We start from the raw sequence: 20,788 nt of genomic DNA on the forward strand, positions 1-20,788 counted from the left end.
TTCATCAAAACTGACTGTGCATGAGGCAATTCCTTTATACCCGAAAATTGTTAGAGATGTTCCCATGTGGTTACGGCTTTGCCTCCAACCCAAGTTACTGTAGAGAGGTTGTTCTCTAGCCTTAAAATTATTAGGTCAGATTTGAGGTCATCTGCGAAGGGGGATCTGATGGAAGCAATTCTATTTCTTACAACAAATTCATAGACTGCACAAATGTTATTTAGTATGTTTTTGTTGAAAACTGTTTTTTGCTACTTACATAGTGTATTACATAGTGTTATATATAACACTATGTAATACACTATGTAAGTGGCAAAAAACAGTTTTCCACAAAAACATGCTAAATAATAACATTTAGTATATTGCTTATATTTAAGTGAAAAATGTATTGTAGTACAATGTGAACATCAGGCATTTAATCATTTTTATGATACAATAATCAAGATATTTAGATAGAACATTACAATATATTTATTGGAATACAACTTTAGAACACAAAAAACTGTAATAAATTGTAAATAGGTAATACAATATATATATATTATACGTGCACACACAAAATATGTAATCTACTGTATAATTACATATTGTATAACATATATACAATTTATTATAGTTTTTTGTGTTCTAAAGTTGTATTCCAATAAATATATTTTATGTTCTATATAAATATCTTGATTATTGTATCATAAAAATGATTAAATGCCTGATGTTCACATTGTACTACAATACATTTTTCACTTAACTATAAGCAATATATGTGGAAGTCGGAGTCGTGGAGTCGGAGTCGGTGCAAGGGAAATTGAGGAGTCTGAGTCGAAGGTTTGGTTTACCGACTCCACAGCCCTGTTCTCAGGATGGGGAGCTCCACGTTATGGGGAGCCCCCCAGCCTAACAATATCAGCTAGTGTCGCGGGCGGAGGGGACGCGCTTGCCACGCTCAGGTCCGGGGCTTCTGCTGCTGCTGCACGGTGGCTCGAACGGTGGGCCGGACCCGGGGACTCGAGCAGCGCTCCTCACCCGTGAGTGAAAAGGGGTGGTTTGTTTGGGGAGATTGTTCGTGACGCCACCCACGGGACGTGGTGATGATGGGCACCACCGCTGCTGGTGACAGGAATCCCGGGAGAGATGGTAGGGAGCAGCTAGGATGTTGTCCCCCCCGTGGGTAGGGGGTTTGTGATCCCGGGGCCCGGTGGTGTAACAGGGAGGCTGGATGGCTGGGGTGCAGGGTTGCAGGGACAGCGCGGCGTGGTGCCGGACGGCACTGGTGTACTCACTCAGACAATCACTGACAGAGTCTCTGGTAAACCAAAACGGCCGGATGGACGGGTCCCGCAGCCGCCTGCAGTGTTGTTGTGCTCTCCCCGGACGGCTGATGGTGGCTGTATTTCCCTGCACCTGTTAGAATGTTCTGACTCCTGTAGTTGCCCACCGGTAGTCCGCTCCCTGGCGTATAGGTGCCATAGGAGCCCGTTTTGCCCGCAGGCGCTGGCCCTTGGATCTCTAGCCTGTGGCGGTGGCTGTATATCCTCTCGGTGTGGACTGTTGCCTTCTGTCGGGTCTTGGTTGTTGGGAAACCCCTGGGGTTCCTGTCACACTCGGATTTGACTATTGACGGCGACTCCAAGCCTGGTCGGGGTCCGATGGCCCTGCCTGTGTGCTTAGCTTCACTCCGCTCCCCGGTTCGGTACCGGTGGGCCACCGCCCAAAGCCGGTCCTACGGCTCTGCAGAGTTCCGCTAACTCCTGCAGACGGCCACCACCATCTGCCAACCTTGCTGTCAGTGCCTGGGCTCCGACCCAGACACTTGCAGTCTCTTTGCTGTCCAAAACTCCACTCTACTCAAACTCCTGAACTGAACTAACTGCTTTTCCCGCCTCCAGACCTGTGAACTCCTCGGTGGGTGGGGCCAACCGCCTGGCTCCGCCCCACCTGGTGTGGACATCAGACCCTGGAGGGAGGCAACAAGGGTTTTTGGTTGACTGATGAAACTGTCTAGGGTGGGGGGGTGTGTATGTTGTTATGTATGTGACTACCTGGCTAGTCCAGGGCGTCACACTAGCAGCCGCCCGGAATTGCCACATCCATTAGATGCGACAGTCCCGGGACTCCCGAATTTTCCTGGTGCGGTGGCAAATGGGGTAATAAGGAGTTAATGGCAGCAGCCCATAGCTGCCACTAAGTCCTAGGTTAATCATGGCAGGCGTCTCCCCGAGATACCTTAAGTTAAAGAAAATAAACACACACATCCAAAAAATCCTTTATTTGTAATGAAAGACAAAAAAACACCCTCTTTCACCACTTTATTAACCCTTCAAAAACACCTCCAGGTCCGACGTAATCCACGCAAGGTCCCATGACGCTTTCCGCTCTGATACATCGGAAGCTGACAGGAGGGGCAGTAGAACACTGCCGTTCCTGTGAGCTCCATGCAGCAACTGAAGTGAGTCGCGCGATCAGCTGTGCTGTCACTTAGGTTATTCGCGGCCACCACAGGACCGCAGGACTGCAGCTGTGGCTGCGAGTAACCTGAGTGAAAGCACAGCTGATTGCGCGGCTCACTGCAGTCACTCAGGGAATTTGCGATCACAGGTGAGTCCTTCACGTGTGACTGCAAATGAAGCCGCGGCACATGCATAGAGCCGCACGATCACAATGAAGTCGGGTGAAGTTCATCCGAATTCATTCTGATCGCGTGCCTCTGTCTCGCAGCCAGCCATGCTCTTTTTGACAGTGCGGTCCCACTTGGCTCTGCTGCAAGTCTATGGGGATGATGCAGAGCCGAGTGGGACCGCACTGTCAAAAATGTGTGTTCTGGATGCTTTTCCCACTCTGTCTATGTCAGAGCAAGCATCCAGAACGCATGAATTCTCCAGGAATGTGCGCACGTTGCGTTCTGCCAAATGCGTCTCAGAACGCAGCTTTTTCGGCTGTCCTTTTCAGTCATTGGCTAGGTCCTTCCCGGAGGGATAGCTGGCTATTTTCTGTGTCGAGACTCCTAACAGAAGCTCCATGGACCTTTTTTGATTTGCATACTTCCCAGGGGGCAATGCACCTAGGATGTCACTGTCTTGAGCACCTTTGCTGGCTGCCGGCAGTGTTTTCACAGGCTGGTCTCCCTGAGATCAGTGATTGTTTTGTCTTGCAGGTCTACTAGGCATTGTTCCCACCTGGCCAGAATCCTACTCCATACTCATGAGGGGTAATACCCCAAAAATAGCTGTCTGTGGATGGATATCTGGCCTTGGTATTTCCCTTGTCATATCTTTAAACTCATCAAAAGCTGGATATTGACTAAAAGGGCCACTTAATATGGTGGTTATGATGGTTTCCTAATAAGAGCCACCTTTTGACTAGGTCCTTCCCGGAGGGATATCTGGCTATTTTCCGTGTCGAGACTCCTAACAGAGGCTCCACAAACCTTTTTTGATTTGTGCTGAGTACTGTGAGCCTTGGTTCCAGACTTCCACAGGTCTCCCGTGGTTCCTGGAGTCTGACGCTTCCACAGGTAACCCATGGTGCCTGGAGTCCTGGTTCCGTACTCCATAGTCACTCACTCCTTTTACAGCACTCCGGTGGTTCTTCGGGTCAGTTTCTGTGACTCCTCTCCTCCTCTGACTCCTTACTTCCACAGATTTCTAACAGACTGCTTCCTTCAACTCTCCCTAACAGACTGCACACCACTTCCTCTCGCCTTTTTCAACTGACCATTGGCCTCTCCTCCTCGCTGGGTCTCTTCCTCAGGTTGGGTGGCTACCGTTCAATCAGTGCCCTCCCCTTTTACCTGTTACTAGGCAGTCTCCCTGTCTGGTGTTGGGGTTGTGTGTGGCATGAAGGTGCTGGTGTGTTTGCTGGCATGGGTATTCCAGGGTTTGGGTTTTTACGGATTACATTTGTGGCACCTGGTACCTCAGGGGTGCTACATTTGCACTAACTCAAAGAACGACGCCGTCTTTTACTGAATATAAAATTAAACAAGGAGCGCATGTGAAGGGTCTGGGAGGTAGCAGTGAGTAGAATAATAGAAACTGCTCACCTGGTGTAATACTACTGTATGTTCTGAGGATTTCGATTGCGTTAGGGCAATGACAACAGAGACGAGTTCTTGGTACAAGATGTTATATAATATGTCACCACGGTAGATACACAACGGGAATAAACACAGTAAAACAACACACAAAACGGAGCGAAGGGGATTCCCGGGGCCACGCACCGGACTCCCCCAGGGAGACCACCAGAGCGAACCCCTGTACAGGGACTGTCCGGCAATCAACCCCGGAAGGCCTAAATGTGCGGCAGCCGGTACACAAGGGGCAAGTGGTATAGTCCAGGAGTGTCCGTACGGGATGATTGTCCAGAGTGGTTACGAACCGGGCAGAGTGCTGATCAAAGACGGCAGACGGAGTCCGGGCACAGCTTGAAGAAAACCGGGTATGGTCCAGAGTCGGTCGGTAGAGTTTCAGGAGAATCCAAGGCAATCAGGAAGTAGAAACAGCAAAGCAGGAGCACACAGCAAGCAGTATACTCAGGCACTGGACTGGGCTGAGAGGCGGCCTTTTAAGCAGCTGGACAGGAAGTAGGGCAACAGAACCTTAAACTCCATGTTAACTGAGGGCAAGCTCATTCAAAAGAGAACTGGAAAACCTGGAAACCTGACATTACTCCCCCCCCCAGAGACGGCCTCAGGACGGATCAGGGCCCGGCTTGTCCGGGAACCGTCGATGAAACTGAGCGATCTTCCGGGGTGCCCGAATGTTACCCACCGGTTCCCAGGAATCGTCCTCGGGGGCGTACCCCTGCCAACGTACCAGATATTGAAGCCGACGACGATGGAGCCGGGAGTCAATAATGTCCTCAACCACGAACTGCTCCTCGCCGTCGACCATCACAGGCGGAGGAGGAGGCACAACACGACCACGAAACGTATTAGGGGAGACAGGTTTGAGGAGAGACACATGAAAGACCGGGTGTACCTTTAGATGGTGCGGCAACCGTAGCCGACAGGCCACAGGGCTCACGATCCCGGTGATCTTAAACGGACCGATGAATTTTTGTCCCAGCTTCTGCGAAGGAACACCCAATCTCAGGTTTTTGGTGGATAACCATACAGAGTCCCCTACCTTGTACATGGGTGCCGGTTTCCGGTGAGTGTCTGCCGACCTCTTGTAACGCTCCTGGGCCGTAGCCACAGTGTCCTTTAGAACCTCCAGATTCTGTCGAAGCTCTGTCAATCTGTCCTCCACCGCCGGCACCGAAACCGCAACCGGTGACCTAGGCAAAACATTCGGATGATAACCCAAGTTAGCAAAAAAGGGCGTTACCTTAGTGGAGCTGCTCTGAGTGTTGTTATAGGAGAACTCCGCCAACGGAAGCATCTTCAACCAATCGTCTTGGAGATGGCTGACATAACATCGAAGGTATTGTTCCAGGGTTTGATTCGTCCGTTCGGTTTGCCCATTTGTCTGAGGATGGTATGCAGAAGACAAACAGACATCAATCTGGAGTGCCGTACAAAAGCCCTTCCAGAACCTAGACGTGAACTGCACGCCCCGGTCAGAGATGATCTCGTCTGGTACCCCATGCAATCGGAATACGTTCTGGATAACCAAATCCACTGTCTCTGCGGCTGAGGGAAGACCGGTACACGGAATGAAGTGAGCAGCTTTAGTCAATCGATCCACCACCACTAAGATGGTATTGTGCCCGCCTGAGACTGGCAACTCCACAATAAAATCCATGGAGATAGACCCCCAAGGGCGAGATGGCACGGGTAACGGTTGGAGGAGTCCCGTAGGAGCCACACGAGGGACCTTGCACCGGGCACAAACCACGCATGAGTGGACATAGTCCTTTACATCCTTTAGACAGGTAGGCCACCAGAAAAAACGGCTCAGAAATTCCTGCGTCTTCTGTACCCCCCTATGACCAGCCAACACGGAGTCATGGACCAACTTGAGAACCCGAAGTCTTACGGCCTCCGGGACATAAATGCGTCGCTCTCTCAACCACACACCATTCCGAAGAACAAGAGTTACATCATTCGGGGGGGCAGCAAGAAATACGTCACCATCATAGGCCAGCTTGATGTCCTTCCACAAGTCCTGGTCCTGGATTACTCCAACGAAATTGGCATCCGATAACACGGTCTGAGACGGGGTTCCAGGCACGGAGTCCACGGCGTGGATTCGGGACAAGGCATCGGCTTTCCCATTACGTGAACCTGGACGGTATGTAACGACAAAATTGAATTGGTTAAGAAATAGGCTCCAACGGGCTTGCCGTGGAGACAGGCACCTGGCAGACTTAAGAAATTCCAGATTACGATGATCTGTGAGTACTATCACTTGCTGCGCGGCTCCCTGTAAGTGGTGTCTCCATTCCTTGAAAGCGGAAATAATCGCTAACAATTCCTTGTCCGCAATGTCATAGTTCCTTTCTGCAGGGGACAACCGGCGGGAAAAGAAAGCACACGGATGTAAGAGACTCTTGTCCCCAGTCCTTTGAGAAAGGATGGCCCCTAATGCGTAGTCGGAAGCGTCGACTTCCACGATAAAGGGAAGTGCGGGATTCGGATGTACCAATATAGGCGCTGAGGTAAAACAAACCTTGAGACGATGGAAGGCTTCCTGGGCCTGGGCGGACCACACAAACTTCTGTCCTTTCTTGGTTAACAGAGTGATGGGACGAACGATCTCTGAAAAATTACGGATAAAACGTCGGTAAAAGTTGGCAAAACCGACAAAGCGTTGTACCTCTTTGACGTTACCCGGTTCCGGCCAGTCCAGAATTGCTTGTATCTTGCCAGACTCCATGTTCAGTCCCTGAGGAGAGATGACATACCCTAAGAATTGTATCTGTGAGCAATGGAATTCGCATTTCTCCAGTTTAATGTACAGGTGATTTTCCCTCAGCCGGGTAAGTACGGTCTTGACGTGCTGCTGGTGTTCCTGTAAGGAATCAGAAAAGATTAGGATATCGTCCAGATAAATCACCATGAATTGGTCCATGATATCCCTAAAAATATCGTTAACTAGATGTTGGAAAGCCGCGGGAGCGTTACAAAGTCCAAAAGGCATCACTAGGTACTCAAAATGTCCATACCGACATCGGAACGCGGTCTTCCACTCGTCTCCGGGACGTATGCGAAGTAGATTATATGCCCCACGGAGATCCAATTTGGTGAATATTTTTGCCTGTTGGACCCTCTCCAATAGCTCAGGAATCAACGGTAACGGATACCGGTTCCGGATGGTTATTTTATTCAGTTCCCGGTAGTCAATACAGGGTCTCAGAGTCCCCTCTTTCTTTTTCACGAAAAAGATGGGTGCCCCTGCTGGTGAGGTAGACGGGCGAATAAATCCCTTGGCTAGGCTCTCATCAATGTATTCTTTTAGTGCTTCTAGCTCAGGTGCCGCCAACGGGTAGACATGGCCAAACGGAATCTCCGCCCCTGGAAGTAAGTCTATGGGGCAATCATACGGTCTATGCGGGGGAAGTCGATCGGCTTTCCTTTTGTCGCATATGTCAGCAAAGTCATCATAAACCGGGGGTAGAACAGGTACCTGTACAGTGCCCTCCGCATTCGGTGTTACTGGAACCGGAACAGTTGGACTAATGGTCGGACCACTCTGCGGTGGGAAGGTTATTTCCTTAGTTTCCCAATCGATGACCGGATTCGTAGACCGTAGCCACGGAATACCTAAAATAATCGGAAAATGAGGAGAAGAAATTATCATGAAAACAAGGGTCTCCTGCTGACCTGGCTTCATCACGCATTCTAGCGGTACTGTTTCCCGATCCACTGGTCCAGAGCTTAACGGAGATCCGTCTACCGTCTCCATGGTAACCGGTGAGGATCTTTGCTGAGTCCGGATACCGTGTTTCCTGGCAAAAGAGGAGTCCATGAAATTTCCCCCTGCCCCCGAATCTATCATTGCAGAAGTAGGTATTAGATGCCCCTCCCACCGGATCTGAATGGGGAGCGAGCAATGGGTATATTTCCCTTCTGAGTCCTTCGGTGAGGTTGACATTACAGTCAAGGGAAATACCGCATCCAAATGCCCACTTGCCTCAGAGATATCGGACTCTGCGTCCGTGTTGTCACACTCTGCCATGGCTGCCAATACCTTATTTGGGCGATTCGGACGTTTCGGGCAGTCGATCAAGAAATGATCCGATTGACCGCAATAGAAACACAAACGCTCACGGAGCCGGTGTTCGCGACGTTCGTTGGTCTCTCGCTTTTGCAGAGAGTCCACTTGCATAGGAACGTCCTCGGCCTCCCGTGGTGTCCTGAGAGCGGGTTCTCTAGAAGGAAACGCAAAGTTGTTTACACGGTTTACAGCTGCCCATTTTTCCTGTCTACGCTCCGTCAAGCGGGTATCAATACGCACACAGTGCTGGAGAAACAGTTCAAAATCCCCTGGAGATTCGGAACGAGCTAACTCGTCCTTGATGGTACCGGACAAACCTTTTCTGAAAACAGATAATAATGCATTGTTTCCCCAGTCGGTGTCTACCACTAACCTCTTGAACTCAGTGGCGTATTCAACGACAGAACGCTTTCCCTGACGTAAGGAAAGGAGAGCCGATTCAGCGGTAGCACGGCGATTCGGATCATCAAACATTTGCGCCATTGCGTTCAGAAAGTCATCCAGGTGATTTAAACGGATGTCCCGATTCTCTATCATAGGATTAGCCCAAGCCAGTGCTCGTGAGGTTAATAACATGATTATACATAACACTTTGGACCGGTCAGAACGGTAATAATCAGCATGTACATCAAAAAATAGTATACATTGGTTCACAAATCCACGAAACTGACTACGATCACCATTGAAACGGAATGGGGGTAACCTAGGCATACCGGCAGCTGATACGGACGTAGTGGGGACGGCTTCCTGAGCCTCCACTCTGACTTGCAAATCCTGAATAGCCGGACCCAGTACCTGGTGATCATGGCCCAGCTGTGCCTCCACATCTCTGAGTTTAGTTTGCACCGCCTCCATCTCCTGCTGCAAGGAGTTGATCATGGAAAAGAGCTGATCTACTCGTGTCTCAGTCATTGCCCCAGCGAAATCCTCTTATGGCCTGAGTATAATGTAATACTACTGTATGTTCTGAGGATTTCGATTGCGTTAGGGCAATGACAACAGAGACGAGTTCTTGGTACAAGATGTTATATAATATGTCACCACGGTAGATACACAACGGGAATAAACACAGTAAAACAACACACAAAACGGAGCGAAGGGGATTCCCGGGGCCACGCACCGGACTCCCCCAGGGAGACCACCAGAGCGAACCCCTGTACAGGGACTGTCCGGCAATCAACCCCGGAAGGCCTAAATGTGCGGCAGCCGGTACACAAGGGGCAAGTGGTATAGTCCAGGAGTGTCCGTACGGGATGATTGTCCAGAGTGGTTACGAACCGGGCAGAGTGCTGATCAAAGACGGCAGACGGAGTCCGGGCACAGCTTGAAGAAAACCGGGTATGGTCCAGAGTCGGTCGGTAGAGTTTCAGGAGAATCCAAGGCAATCAGGAAGTAGAAACAGCAAAGCAGGAGCACACAGCAAGCAGTATACTCAGGCACTGGACTGGGCTGAGAGGCGGCCTTTTAAGCAGCTGGACAGGAAGTAGGGCAACAGAACCTTAAACTCCATGTTAACTGAGGGCAAGCTCATTCAAAAGAGAACTGGAAAACCTGGAAACCTGACACCTGGTGTGGTTGTGCAGCCCTCGCACAACCACGGTGTAAGACGGGAGTATAATGTTAGTGCTCTTCCAGCCTGCTAGCTCACGATGTCCATCTAGTGAAGCGAGTTCCTGGAAAGCTGGTCACGTGACATATCGCTGGGCGTCACTGGTATTGTCTGACCTCCGTGCTAAGCAGCTCGTGCCGTGAACCCACAGAGGGAATAATCAGCAGTAAAATATAAAAGAACGGTCTAATAGAGCGCTAAGGAGGTGGAATCACCTGATGAAGATATTGTGTATATCGAAGGGCGTTGTGGCTGATAGAAAGCAATAAATTCTATAAAAATAACCCAACACTGTGGCCTCCTTAGCGCTCTATTAGACCGTGCTTTTATATTTTACTTATCACTTTTACTGGCACATAAAATAACAGTTAGTGAGTTTCTGCTTTCTTTTTGTAATGGTCAGAAAAAAAACTGTATAAAAAGTAATCAGAAAGATCTTCAGTACTCCATACTAGTTCCAATCAAAATTTCAACTCATTCTTAAAAGAGAAAGTGCCCATTCAGGTGCATCATATGCCAATGAATCGTAGAAGCATATGGGGCTATAATTTGGTGACGGACAACCTGCAGTCAGTCCAAGTATTGCAGTCCGAATACGGACTATGAACACAGCCTTACCGGCAGCTCAGTGGCCCTGCAATATGGCACCCAAAAATGAATCCAGGAAGATATGTCCTCCCAAAGCCAAATGTTTCACCCCACCTTCTAAGCTCCACAATGTGCCTAAACCCCAGTTAGCATTCACATTCACGGCAATGGTGTAGCGAGAGAGCCCACTTAATTTACAGGGTGCAAGTTCCAGAATCACAAGTTGGGCAGTATGTATTGGGTCTAAGGCGGGCTTTGCACAATACGACATCGCAGGTGCGATATCGGTGGGGTCAAATCGAAAATGACGCACATCCGGCGTCGCAGTCGATGTCGTAGTGTGTAAATCCTTTTATATACGATTAACGAGCGCAAACGCGTTGTTATCGTATGATCGGTGTAGGGTCCGACATTTCAATAATTTAGCAGCAGCGACAGGTACGATGTTGTTCCTCGTTCCTGCGGCAGCACACATCGCTGTGTGAAAAGCCGCAGGAGCGAGGAACATCTACCTGAGTCCCGGCTGCAATGCGGAAGGAAGGAGGTGGGCGGGATGTTTACGACCCGCTCATCTCCGCCCCTCCGCTTCTATTTGCCGCCTGCCGCGTGACATCGCTGTGACGCCGCACGACCCGCCCCCTTAGGAAGGAGGCGGGTCGCCGGCCGGAGCGACGTCGCAGGGCAGGTGAGTGCATGTGAAGCTGCCGTAGCGATAATGTTCGCTACGGCAGCAATCACAAGATATCGCTGCTGCCACCGGTGCGGGGACAATCACACTCGGCATCGCATGCATCGGCTTGCGATGTCGTAGTGTGCAAAGTACCCCTAAGGTGATATAATTGGTGGTATAGTTGCAATTTTCACTTTGCATATCTTCTCTATGCTTATTACTGGAAAATACCCATGGGACCAAATAGTTAATTGTATATGAGTTTACAGAAGTTTGTAACATGCTAAATAACTTGATAAATATGGCCACTTTGGGGCTTTTCTCTGCTGTTCTGGCACCAAATCGGCTCTGAAAATGAATTGCCTGGTCCATTTTCACCTATCTGTGAAGCGCCTGTAGGTTTAGGATTCTTATTACATTCTTAGGCCTCATTCATATGTCCGTGTGGCACGTACATGTTGCATCCCTTTTTTTTTCACGACTACAAGTACCCATTATAATCTTTGGTGCTGTTCACACATCTGTGTTTTTGCATGGACTGTGTGTCCATTCAGAACACTCGACATGTCCACTTTTTTCTGTTAACACTGATGAAAAGGACCAACACAAGTCTATAAAGGGTGCTTTACACGCTGCGACATCGCTAGAGATGTCGTGCGCGATAGCACCCGCCCCCGTCGCTCGTGCGACATTTGGTGATCGCTGCTGTAGCGAACATTATCGCTACGGCAGCGTCACACGCACATACCTTGTCAGCGACGTCGCTGTCACCGCCGAACAATCCCTCCTTCAAGGGGGAGGTGCATTCAGCATCATAGCGACGTCACTGCGGCGTCACTAAGCGACCGGCCAATAGGAGAGGAGGGGCGGAGGTGAGCGGCCGGAACATGCCGCCCACCTCCTACCTTCCTCATTGCTGGTGGACGCAGGTAAGGAGAGGTTCGTCGTTCCTGCGGTGTCACACAGCGATGTGTGATACCGCATGAACGACGAACAACATCGTTCCTGCAATAGCAACGATATTAAGGAAATGAATGACGTGTCAACGAGCAACGATTTTTCATGTTTTTGTGCTCGTTGATCGTCGCTCCTTGGTGTCACACGCTGCGATGTCGTTACCGATGCTGGATGTGCGTCACTAACGACGTGACCCTGACGATATATCGGTAGAAATGTTGCAGCGTGTAAAGCACCCTTAAGTCTGTGAAAACACGTGCAGCACATGAATGCTCTCTATGTGATGTATGTATTTAAATTGTATTCAGTTTTTGAAGGGGAGCTAGAAAAATAGAAATAACAAGTTACCATTATTCTATAATGGTTATACCAAATATTTGTAGCTTTTATTTTAACTACTTTTTCATAAAAGATTGTTTTATTGAAAAAATTGTTTCCGTAAATTTCAAACTGCATAAGTTTTTTAGTGCTTAATCAATATAACCATACATGGCTTGTTTTTTGCTGGACTGGTTGAGATATTTTATTGCAACTGCTCTGCCTTACCTTGAAGCCAGAAGATTTCTGCTGGCACGTACGTACATGGCTGAGATATCGTCTCATAAGGGATGATGAATGGGGTGGTAAGGTGTCATTTTCCTGTAGGTGTATACAGAGTTTAGCACATTTCCTGTCAATAGAGATAGAGCAAGGAGTGTTTCACTAACATTTATGAACAAACAAACCCACCCAACCCAACCCATGCAAAAACCAGACTAAATGCCATATCTACTTTAATGATAAGATTGATGACTATACACAAACTACAATGGCCTCCCTTGTATTGAGCTGTACTAACTACATACCAAGCTATGCTGCCAGTGGTTTCATAGGTTTTTCTTTTAGGTTTTCAGTTTGGAAATGATCTACTTACAGTATGTACAGTACATTCAACGTGTACATACATTTCTATTAGACACTCATATACAACTTTTTTATAGCTGTATTGAAATTTATAGTTGATTTTCTCTCTTTAGGCTTTCTGTATGTGTCCAGTAGTTATTTCTTTTTTTTGATCCATTTTGGGATAATAAAAACAGAACTAAAATGATCCAGCACAGGGCCTATTAATATGAATGGCAGTGGCAGCGTCATTCTGTATGCCTTCTTATTCTCTGCTATCCATTTTTTAACTGTATCAAAAATGTCTGGATAACTGTTTGGTAAAAAAAAAAAAACATCAACTGAATCAGATTTTTTATTTTTTTTTTTAAACATGAAACTCTATGGGAAATGGGGCATAATGGGAAATCAAAGTATCTTTAAATGGATTCATTTTTTAAAAGTCAGATCCATTAAAAAGCATAAACTCTGTATAATTCGACCAGTTGGTTTTTTTGTGTTTTTTTTTTCTTAATATGGAATCTATTTGTCATGTTTGACTCCTGGCTCAGCTGGAGCTGAGCCTTTTTTTTAGTTTCACTTCTGATGCAGGTCACGTTAGGGGTTAATCCTTTCTGCCTCGTTCTGGAGGTCAGGCTGCTTTATTAGGGCACTGTTTCTCTTGGACTTCGCCAGTGATATTTCTGGCTCTGCTGTGTTCTGCTCTTGAGTGACCTGTTGTCTGCCCTGCCCCCTCCTGACCTCTGTGTTCACCTGACCTGTTAACCTCCTCTGTTGTCTGTTTCCATCAGTGTCTCTCCCGCTGTCTCCCTGTTCGTTCCTTATCTGTTTACCTTAATTCTGTCTTGTCTTCCCACTCCCCCTCTCTTCTAGGCTCTGATTTCCCGGCTACTGACTATTTGCTTCCCTCTGACTACGTTTAAACTTTGCCCTTGTGTACTTACAAGACCTCATGTTGTGACACGGCTTTCTGACGATTCTACTGCCATCTGGTGGGCTTGACTAGTATTACCTCTGCTAGGGAATTCCCTGCTCATACGTCTCCTCCACTTCTACGCCCCCTAGTGGTTTACCAGCTAACTACCTTCTCAGATAGTTTCAGGAATCCTCTCAGTCCCACATTACTGCGCTGTACTGCTATTGTACATCTTAGAGTACAGCGTGACACTATTATAACCTTATACATCTGGATACTAAATAAAATGTGTATTGCATTGTATATTCTAGGAATAGATAGCTGTCTGCAGTGTGACATCTGACAATACATGACATGTATAGGAAAGCATTTCATTATTGTGTTGCTCTGAGCTCCACAGGACAGCATCAATTGTATACATATGCACTGTTATACATTGTGCTTAGGGTCAGGATATACAGTCATATGAAAAAGTTTGGGCACCCCTATTAATGTTAACCTTTTTTCTTTATAACAATTTGGGTTTTTGCGACAGCTATTTCTGTTTCATATATCTAATAACTGATGGACTGAGTAATATTTCTGGATTGAAATGAGGTTTATTGTACTAACAGAAAATGTGCAATCCGCGTTTAAACAAAATTTGACCGGTGCAAAAGTATGGACACCCTTATCAATTTCTTGATTTGAAAACTCCTAACTCCTTTTTACTGACTTACTAAAGCACTAAATTGGTTTTGTAACGTCATTGAGCTTTGAACGTCATAGGCAGGTGTATCCAATCATGAGAAAAGGTATTTAAGGTGGCCACTTGAAGGTTGTTCTCCTATTTGAATCTCCTATGAAGAGTGGCATCATGGGCTCCTCAAAACAACTCTCAAATGATCTGAAAACAAAGATTATTCAACATAGTTGTTCAGGAGAAGGATACAAAAAGTTGTCATAAGATTTAAACTGTCAGTTTCCACTGTGAGGAACATAGTAAGGAAATGGAAGAACACAGGTACGGTTCTTGTTAAGCCCAAAAGTGGCAGGCCAAGATAAATATCAAAAAGGCAGAGAAGAAGAATAGTGAGAACAGTCAAGGACAATCCACAGACCACCTCCAAAGACCTGCAGCATCATCTTGCTGCAGATGGTGTCAATGTACATCGGTCAACAATACAGCGCACGTTGCACAAGGACAAGCTGTATGGGAGAGTGATGTGAAAGAAGCCGTTTCTGCAAGCACGCCACAAACAGTCACCTGAGGTATGCAAAATCACATTTGGACAAGCCAGTTACATTTTGGAAGAAGGTCCTATGGACTGATGAAACAAAGATTGAGTTGTTTGGTCATACAAAAAGGCGTTATGCATGGAGGCAAAAAAACACGGCATTCCAAGAAAAGCACTTGCTACCCACAGTAAAATTTGGTGGAGGTTCTATCATGCTTTGGGGCTGTGTGGCCAATGCCGGCATCGGGAATCTTGTTAAAGTTGAGGGTCGCATGGATTCAACTCAGTATCAGCAGATTCTTGACAATAATGTGCAAGAATCAGAGACAAAGTTGAAGTTACGCAGGGGATGGATATTTCTGCAAGACAATGATCCAAAACACCGCTCCAAATCTACTCAGGCATTCATGCAGAGGAACAATTACAATGTTCTGGAATGGCCATCCCAGTCCCCAGACCTTAATATCATTGAAAATCTGTGGGATAATTTCAAGCGTGCTGTCCATGCTTGGCGACCATCAAACTTAACTGAACTGGAATTGTTTTGTAAATAGGAATGGTCAAATATACCTTCATCCAGGATCCAGGAACTCATTAAAAAGCTAAAGGAAGCGACTAGAGGCTGTTATTTTTGCAAATGGAGGATCTACAAAATATTAATGTCACTTTTATGTTGAGGTGTCCATACTTTTGCACCGGTCAAATTTTGTTTAAATGCAGATTGCACATTTTCTGTTAGTAGAATAAACCTCATTTCAATCCATAAATATTACTCAGTCCATCAGTTATTAGATATATGAAACTGAAATAGCTGTTGCAAAAACCCAAATTGTTATAAAGAAAAAAGGTTAACATTAATAGGGGTGCCCAAACTTTTTCATATGACTGTATATTAAAAGTTCGAGTGAGATGAGTCTTTAAAAGGTATTTACATGCAGTAGGTATAATAATAATATTATAAATTACCTCCAATTAGAATTGTAGTATAGTTCTTCTGTAAAGCTGTCACCTCATGTGCAGGGCATTGCAGGATCTTAGGTATTCATGGTTATGACCAAAAGCAACTAACTAAAGCCAGGGCCACACAGGGCACTACTGCAATCTTTGCATGACACTCGGCACACGCTGGCTGCACAGCGAGAGCCGAGTGTCATGCGAGTGTCACTGCGACTGAGGTCCAATCATGCGATCAGACCTCAGCTGCAAGGGGCGGGCCTGTGCTGCGGAAGGGAGGGCCGGCACTGCAGAGGGGAGGGAGGGATTTATCTCCCTCTCTCCTCCGTAGCCGGCTATTGCCATTCTCGCCCTGCACTCGCGGTACACCGGTATACCACGAGTGCAGTGTGATTTTTCTCTTGCCCCATAGACTTAAATGGGTACAAGAGAAACCAGGAACGCATTACAGTCGCAGCATGCTGCGATTGTTTTCTCAATCCGACTAGGGCTGAGAAAATAATCGCTCATTGGTGCTGACACGTAGGCTAATATTGGTCAGAGTGAAATGCGATGTTTTATCGCATTCCACTCGCTCCAATTTTCATGCCATGTGTCTTAGGCCTAACTGTCACTGTATGCGTAGTCGTAACCATGGATACCTAAGGTCCTGCACATGAGGTAAGCGACATAGTGAATCAGAAGAACTACACTACATTTAGGGCCGACATCAGCACCCGGGCAAGTGCCAGTGCCCTGGACAGCCAGGGGGCCCACCCACCGTTGCCAAGGGCAGTCATCAAGGGCAGGCCGAGTTCCGAGGACTGCAGTTCTCATACCAGCAGCCGCACTTTCTGGCTTCCGGCCCTTTAAACCCAACACTTGCACCCTTGTTCACTGCTGAACGCTGCATGCATATGTATAGAAGTTCATCTGTGGGGGGAGCTAGCACGTGATGCGGTATGCTTCCGTACCACAGATGAAGTGACTAGAGAAAGAGAGGAGCCACAGAGCCAGGCAGCGTCACTGGGGCCCAAAGCTGTATGTGCTCCGCCCAGAGCTGTATATGCCCCACCCAGAGCTGTATGTGCCCCCCCAGAGCTTTATGTGCCCCCTCTCAGCTGTATGATCCCCCTCTTAGCTGTATGTGCCCCCTCTCAAAGCTATATGTGCCCCCTCTGAGCTGTACGCCCCCCCTCAGAGCTGTATGAGGCCTCCAGAGCTGTATGCCCACCACCCCAGTAATGTGTATGCCCCCAGTAATGTGCAAGCCCCCATAGTAGTGTCTATGCCCCCCCGGAACATTAATGCCCCGCAGTAATGTGTGTCACCTAGTATGTGTATGCCCCCTAGTAACGTGTACTTTATCTCCTTTAGTAACATGTATGGCCCCCCAGTAATGTGTATGTATCCCCAGTAATGTCTATGCCCCAAGCCTCTTTTGTGACGTGTATACTGTAGCCCCAGCCCCTCCTGTAATGTATATACTGTAGCCCCCAGCCTCCTCTGTGATGTATAAACTGTAGCCCCAGCCTCCCCTGTGATGTACATACTGTAGCCCGAAGGTTTCCTGTGCTCTGTATACTGTACCCCCCAGCCTCCCCTTTGAGGTATATACTTTAGCCCCCTGACCCTCTTGTCATGTATATACTGTATCCCCCAACCTCTCTTGTGATGTATATACTGTAGCCCCTAGCCTCTCCTGCGATGTACATACAGCAGGCTCAGTGTGCACTGTCTGTTAACCCCTTTACTTCCGAGCCCGTTTTCTCCTTAATGCCTTGGCCATTTTTTACAATTGTGACCAGTGTCACTTTGACAGGTTATAACTCTGGAACGCTTCAACAGATCCCGGTGATTTTGAGATTGTTTTTTCGTGACATATTGTACTTCAGGATAGTTGTAAATTTAGGCTAATATTGTTTGCTTTTATTTGTGAAAATATTGGAAAATTTTGCAATTTTCAAACTTTGACATTTTATGCCCATAAATCCGATTGTTACACAAAATAGTTAACAAATAATAAGGCTCCTTTCACATTGCGTTTTTCTCTACGTCCACAGGTCCCGTCGGAGCATCCGTCCGGACCGCCCCTCCCCCACTCTGCAAAGCGTGCTCCGGACGCATGCGCCCGACAGGGCCATTCACTGCTATGGAGCGCACTGCGTGTGCTCTGTTTTGTGCCATTTTGTGCATATATACGTTTCTGTAGACGGACACCCGAACGTAGGTGGTCTACGTTCGGGTGTCCGTCTGCAGAAACTTATATATGCACAAATATATGCACATGCATATATTTGCACGTGCGTCTGGAACACGCTTGGCAGAGTGGGGGAGGGGCGGTTCGGACGGATGCTCCGACGGGACCTGTGAGCGGAAGGTAAAACGCAATGTGAAAGGGGCCTTATTCCCACATGTCTACTTTACACCAGCATAATTTCTGAAACATAATTTTTTTTTGTTACAAAACCATATTTTTAGGGACCATATCACATTTGAAGTGACTTTGAGAGGCCCCGGTGACAGAAAAAAACAAAAAAGTGACACCTTTATAAAAACTAATCAATTTACACTGCTCAAAACCACATCCAAGAAGTTTATTAACCCTTTAGGTGCTTCACAGGAACCAAAGCAATGTAGAAGGAAAAAATGAAAATGTGACTTTTTTCCCTTAAAAATGTTACTTTAGCCATACAATTTTTTATTTTCACAAGGGTATAATGAAAAAATGCACCATAAAATGTATGGTTCAATTTCTTCTGAGTACGATGATACCTCATATGTGGTGGAAATCAACTGTTTGGGCACACGACAGGGCTCAGAAGGGAAGGAGCGCATTTGACTTTTTGAAAGCAAAATTAGCTGGAATCATTGACGGATATAATGTCGTGTTTGGGGACCCCCTGAGGTGCCTAAACAGTGGAGTTCCCCCACAAGGGACCCCATTTAGGAAACTAGACTCCTCAAGGAATTTATCTAGATGTTTGGTGAACACCTTGAACCCTCTGGGGCTTCACAGAAGTTTATAACGTTGAGCCGTGAAAATAAAAAAATACATTTTTACCACAAAGTTGTTACTTCAATCAAATAGATTTTTTTCACAAGGGAATCAGGAAAAATGCACCATAAAATTTGTGTAATTTCTCCTGAATTAACAGATACCTCATATGTGGTGTAAATCAACTGTTTAGGTGCACGGTAGGGCTCGAAAGGAAAGGAGTGCCATTTGACTGCAAAACATCATGTCGCGTTTGTTGAGCCCCTGAAGTACCTAAATAGTGAAGATCCCCCATAAGTGACTCCATTTTGGAAACTAGACCCCTCAAAGAATTTATCTAGATGATTCATGAGCACATGGATCTCCCAGGGGCCTCACAGAATTTTATAACTTTGAGCTGTGAAAATGAAAAAATACATTTTTAACCTAAAAAAAGTTTTGTTAATGCCAAATTTTTGAAATTCACTAGGGTAAAAGGAGATAATGAACCATACATCTCATTGTGCAATTTCTCCTGAGCACGCCAGTGCCCCATATTTGATAAAAAACTACTTTTGAGGCACAATACAAAGTGAAGAATGTAAGGAGTGCCATATTGGAGTTCAGATTTACTTGGAATGGTTTGCAGGTGCCATTGTTGAAGAGAGCCATAAGATGAAATACTTAATTAACATCTGGACATAGAGCACTGTGAGAAGTGTGTTCAATGAAATGAATTCTCTATATATAAGCCAGTCAGTTTTCAGAGGAACCCAAAATGGCCCCCGATGACATCACAGACCAAACCATCAGCATGGATCCACCAGATGACGTCCCTCTCATCACCATCATCATGGATTCATCCACTGAAGTAAGACCCACCCATCAACAGCAACATGGATCTCCCCATTCGCTAGCCCATGAACTGTCCCACTAAATGGGCATACCTGAACTCGTGTACGCCCCTAGCCTATATCAAGAGGATGCATGCTTGTACTCGCTCTGTTCGGTGCCATCTTTACTGTGACCAAGAAGCGATTTCATACCCGACTGTGTCTGGTGTGAATTCTTTATGCATGCACTTGGTATATACCAATTAGGCCAGGCAGTAGGCAACTAGTGATCTCTGATTAAGAGTTCACCTCAACATTATGTCACATTGGCAGAGCCCCTAAGGTGACAGAACAGCATCAACCCCCCAATAAGTGACCCCATTTTACAAACTACACCCTCAATGAATTCGTCCAGGGGTGCAGTGAGCATATTGACACTACAAGTGTGTCACAAAATATTATACTATTGGGCGGTGAACAAAAAATAATTACATTTTTACCATTGCACCCCAGATTTCCATTTTCATAAAGGGAATAGGTAAAAAAAAGACCCCACAATATGTAACATAATTTATAATTTATCCTGAACATGACAATACCCCATGTGACTGTACAATACTGTCCGCACCACAGGGCTCGGGAGGGATGGAGCGCCATTTGATTTTTTGGAGCACAGATTTTCCTAGAATAGTTAGCAGACTCCATTTGCAGAGCCCCTAAGTGCCAGAACAGAAGAAATCCCCCATAAGTGACCAAATTTTGGAAATTACACCCCTCTGGGAATTCATCTATTGGTGCAGTGTCGATTTAGTCTCTGGAAAACACCCATGGTGTTAAAAACCCAGTGAATGTTGCAGAATTAAAATTCCTAGTTGCGCGCAGTACATTGTAGTGCATGTACATTGTGCCCAGCTCGTGCTTCTGTTAACCTGCACCCCATAAATTTAAGCAGGCTCTCCTCACTACAACAATGCCAAACATGTGGATGATAACTGTGGTTTTGGGCACATTTTGGGGCTCAGAAGAGAGGGGGCATTTGGATTTGGGAGCGCA

Source organism: Anomaloglossus baeobatrachus, chromosome 3, assembly GCF_048569485.1.
Source record: "Anomaloglossus baeobatrachus isolate aAnoBae1 chromosome 3, aAnoBae1.hap1, whole genome shotgun sequence".
In the NCBI taxonomy this organism is placed as follows: Eukaryota; Metazoa; Chordata; class Amphibia; order Anura; family Aromobatidae; genus Anomaloglossus; species Anomaloglossus baeobatrachus.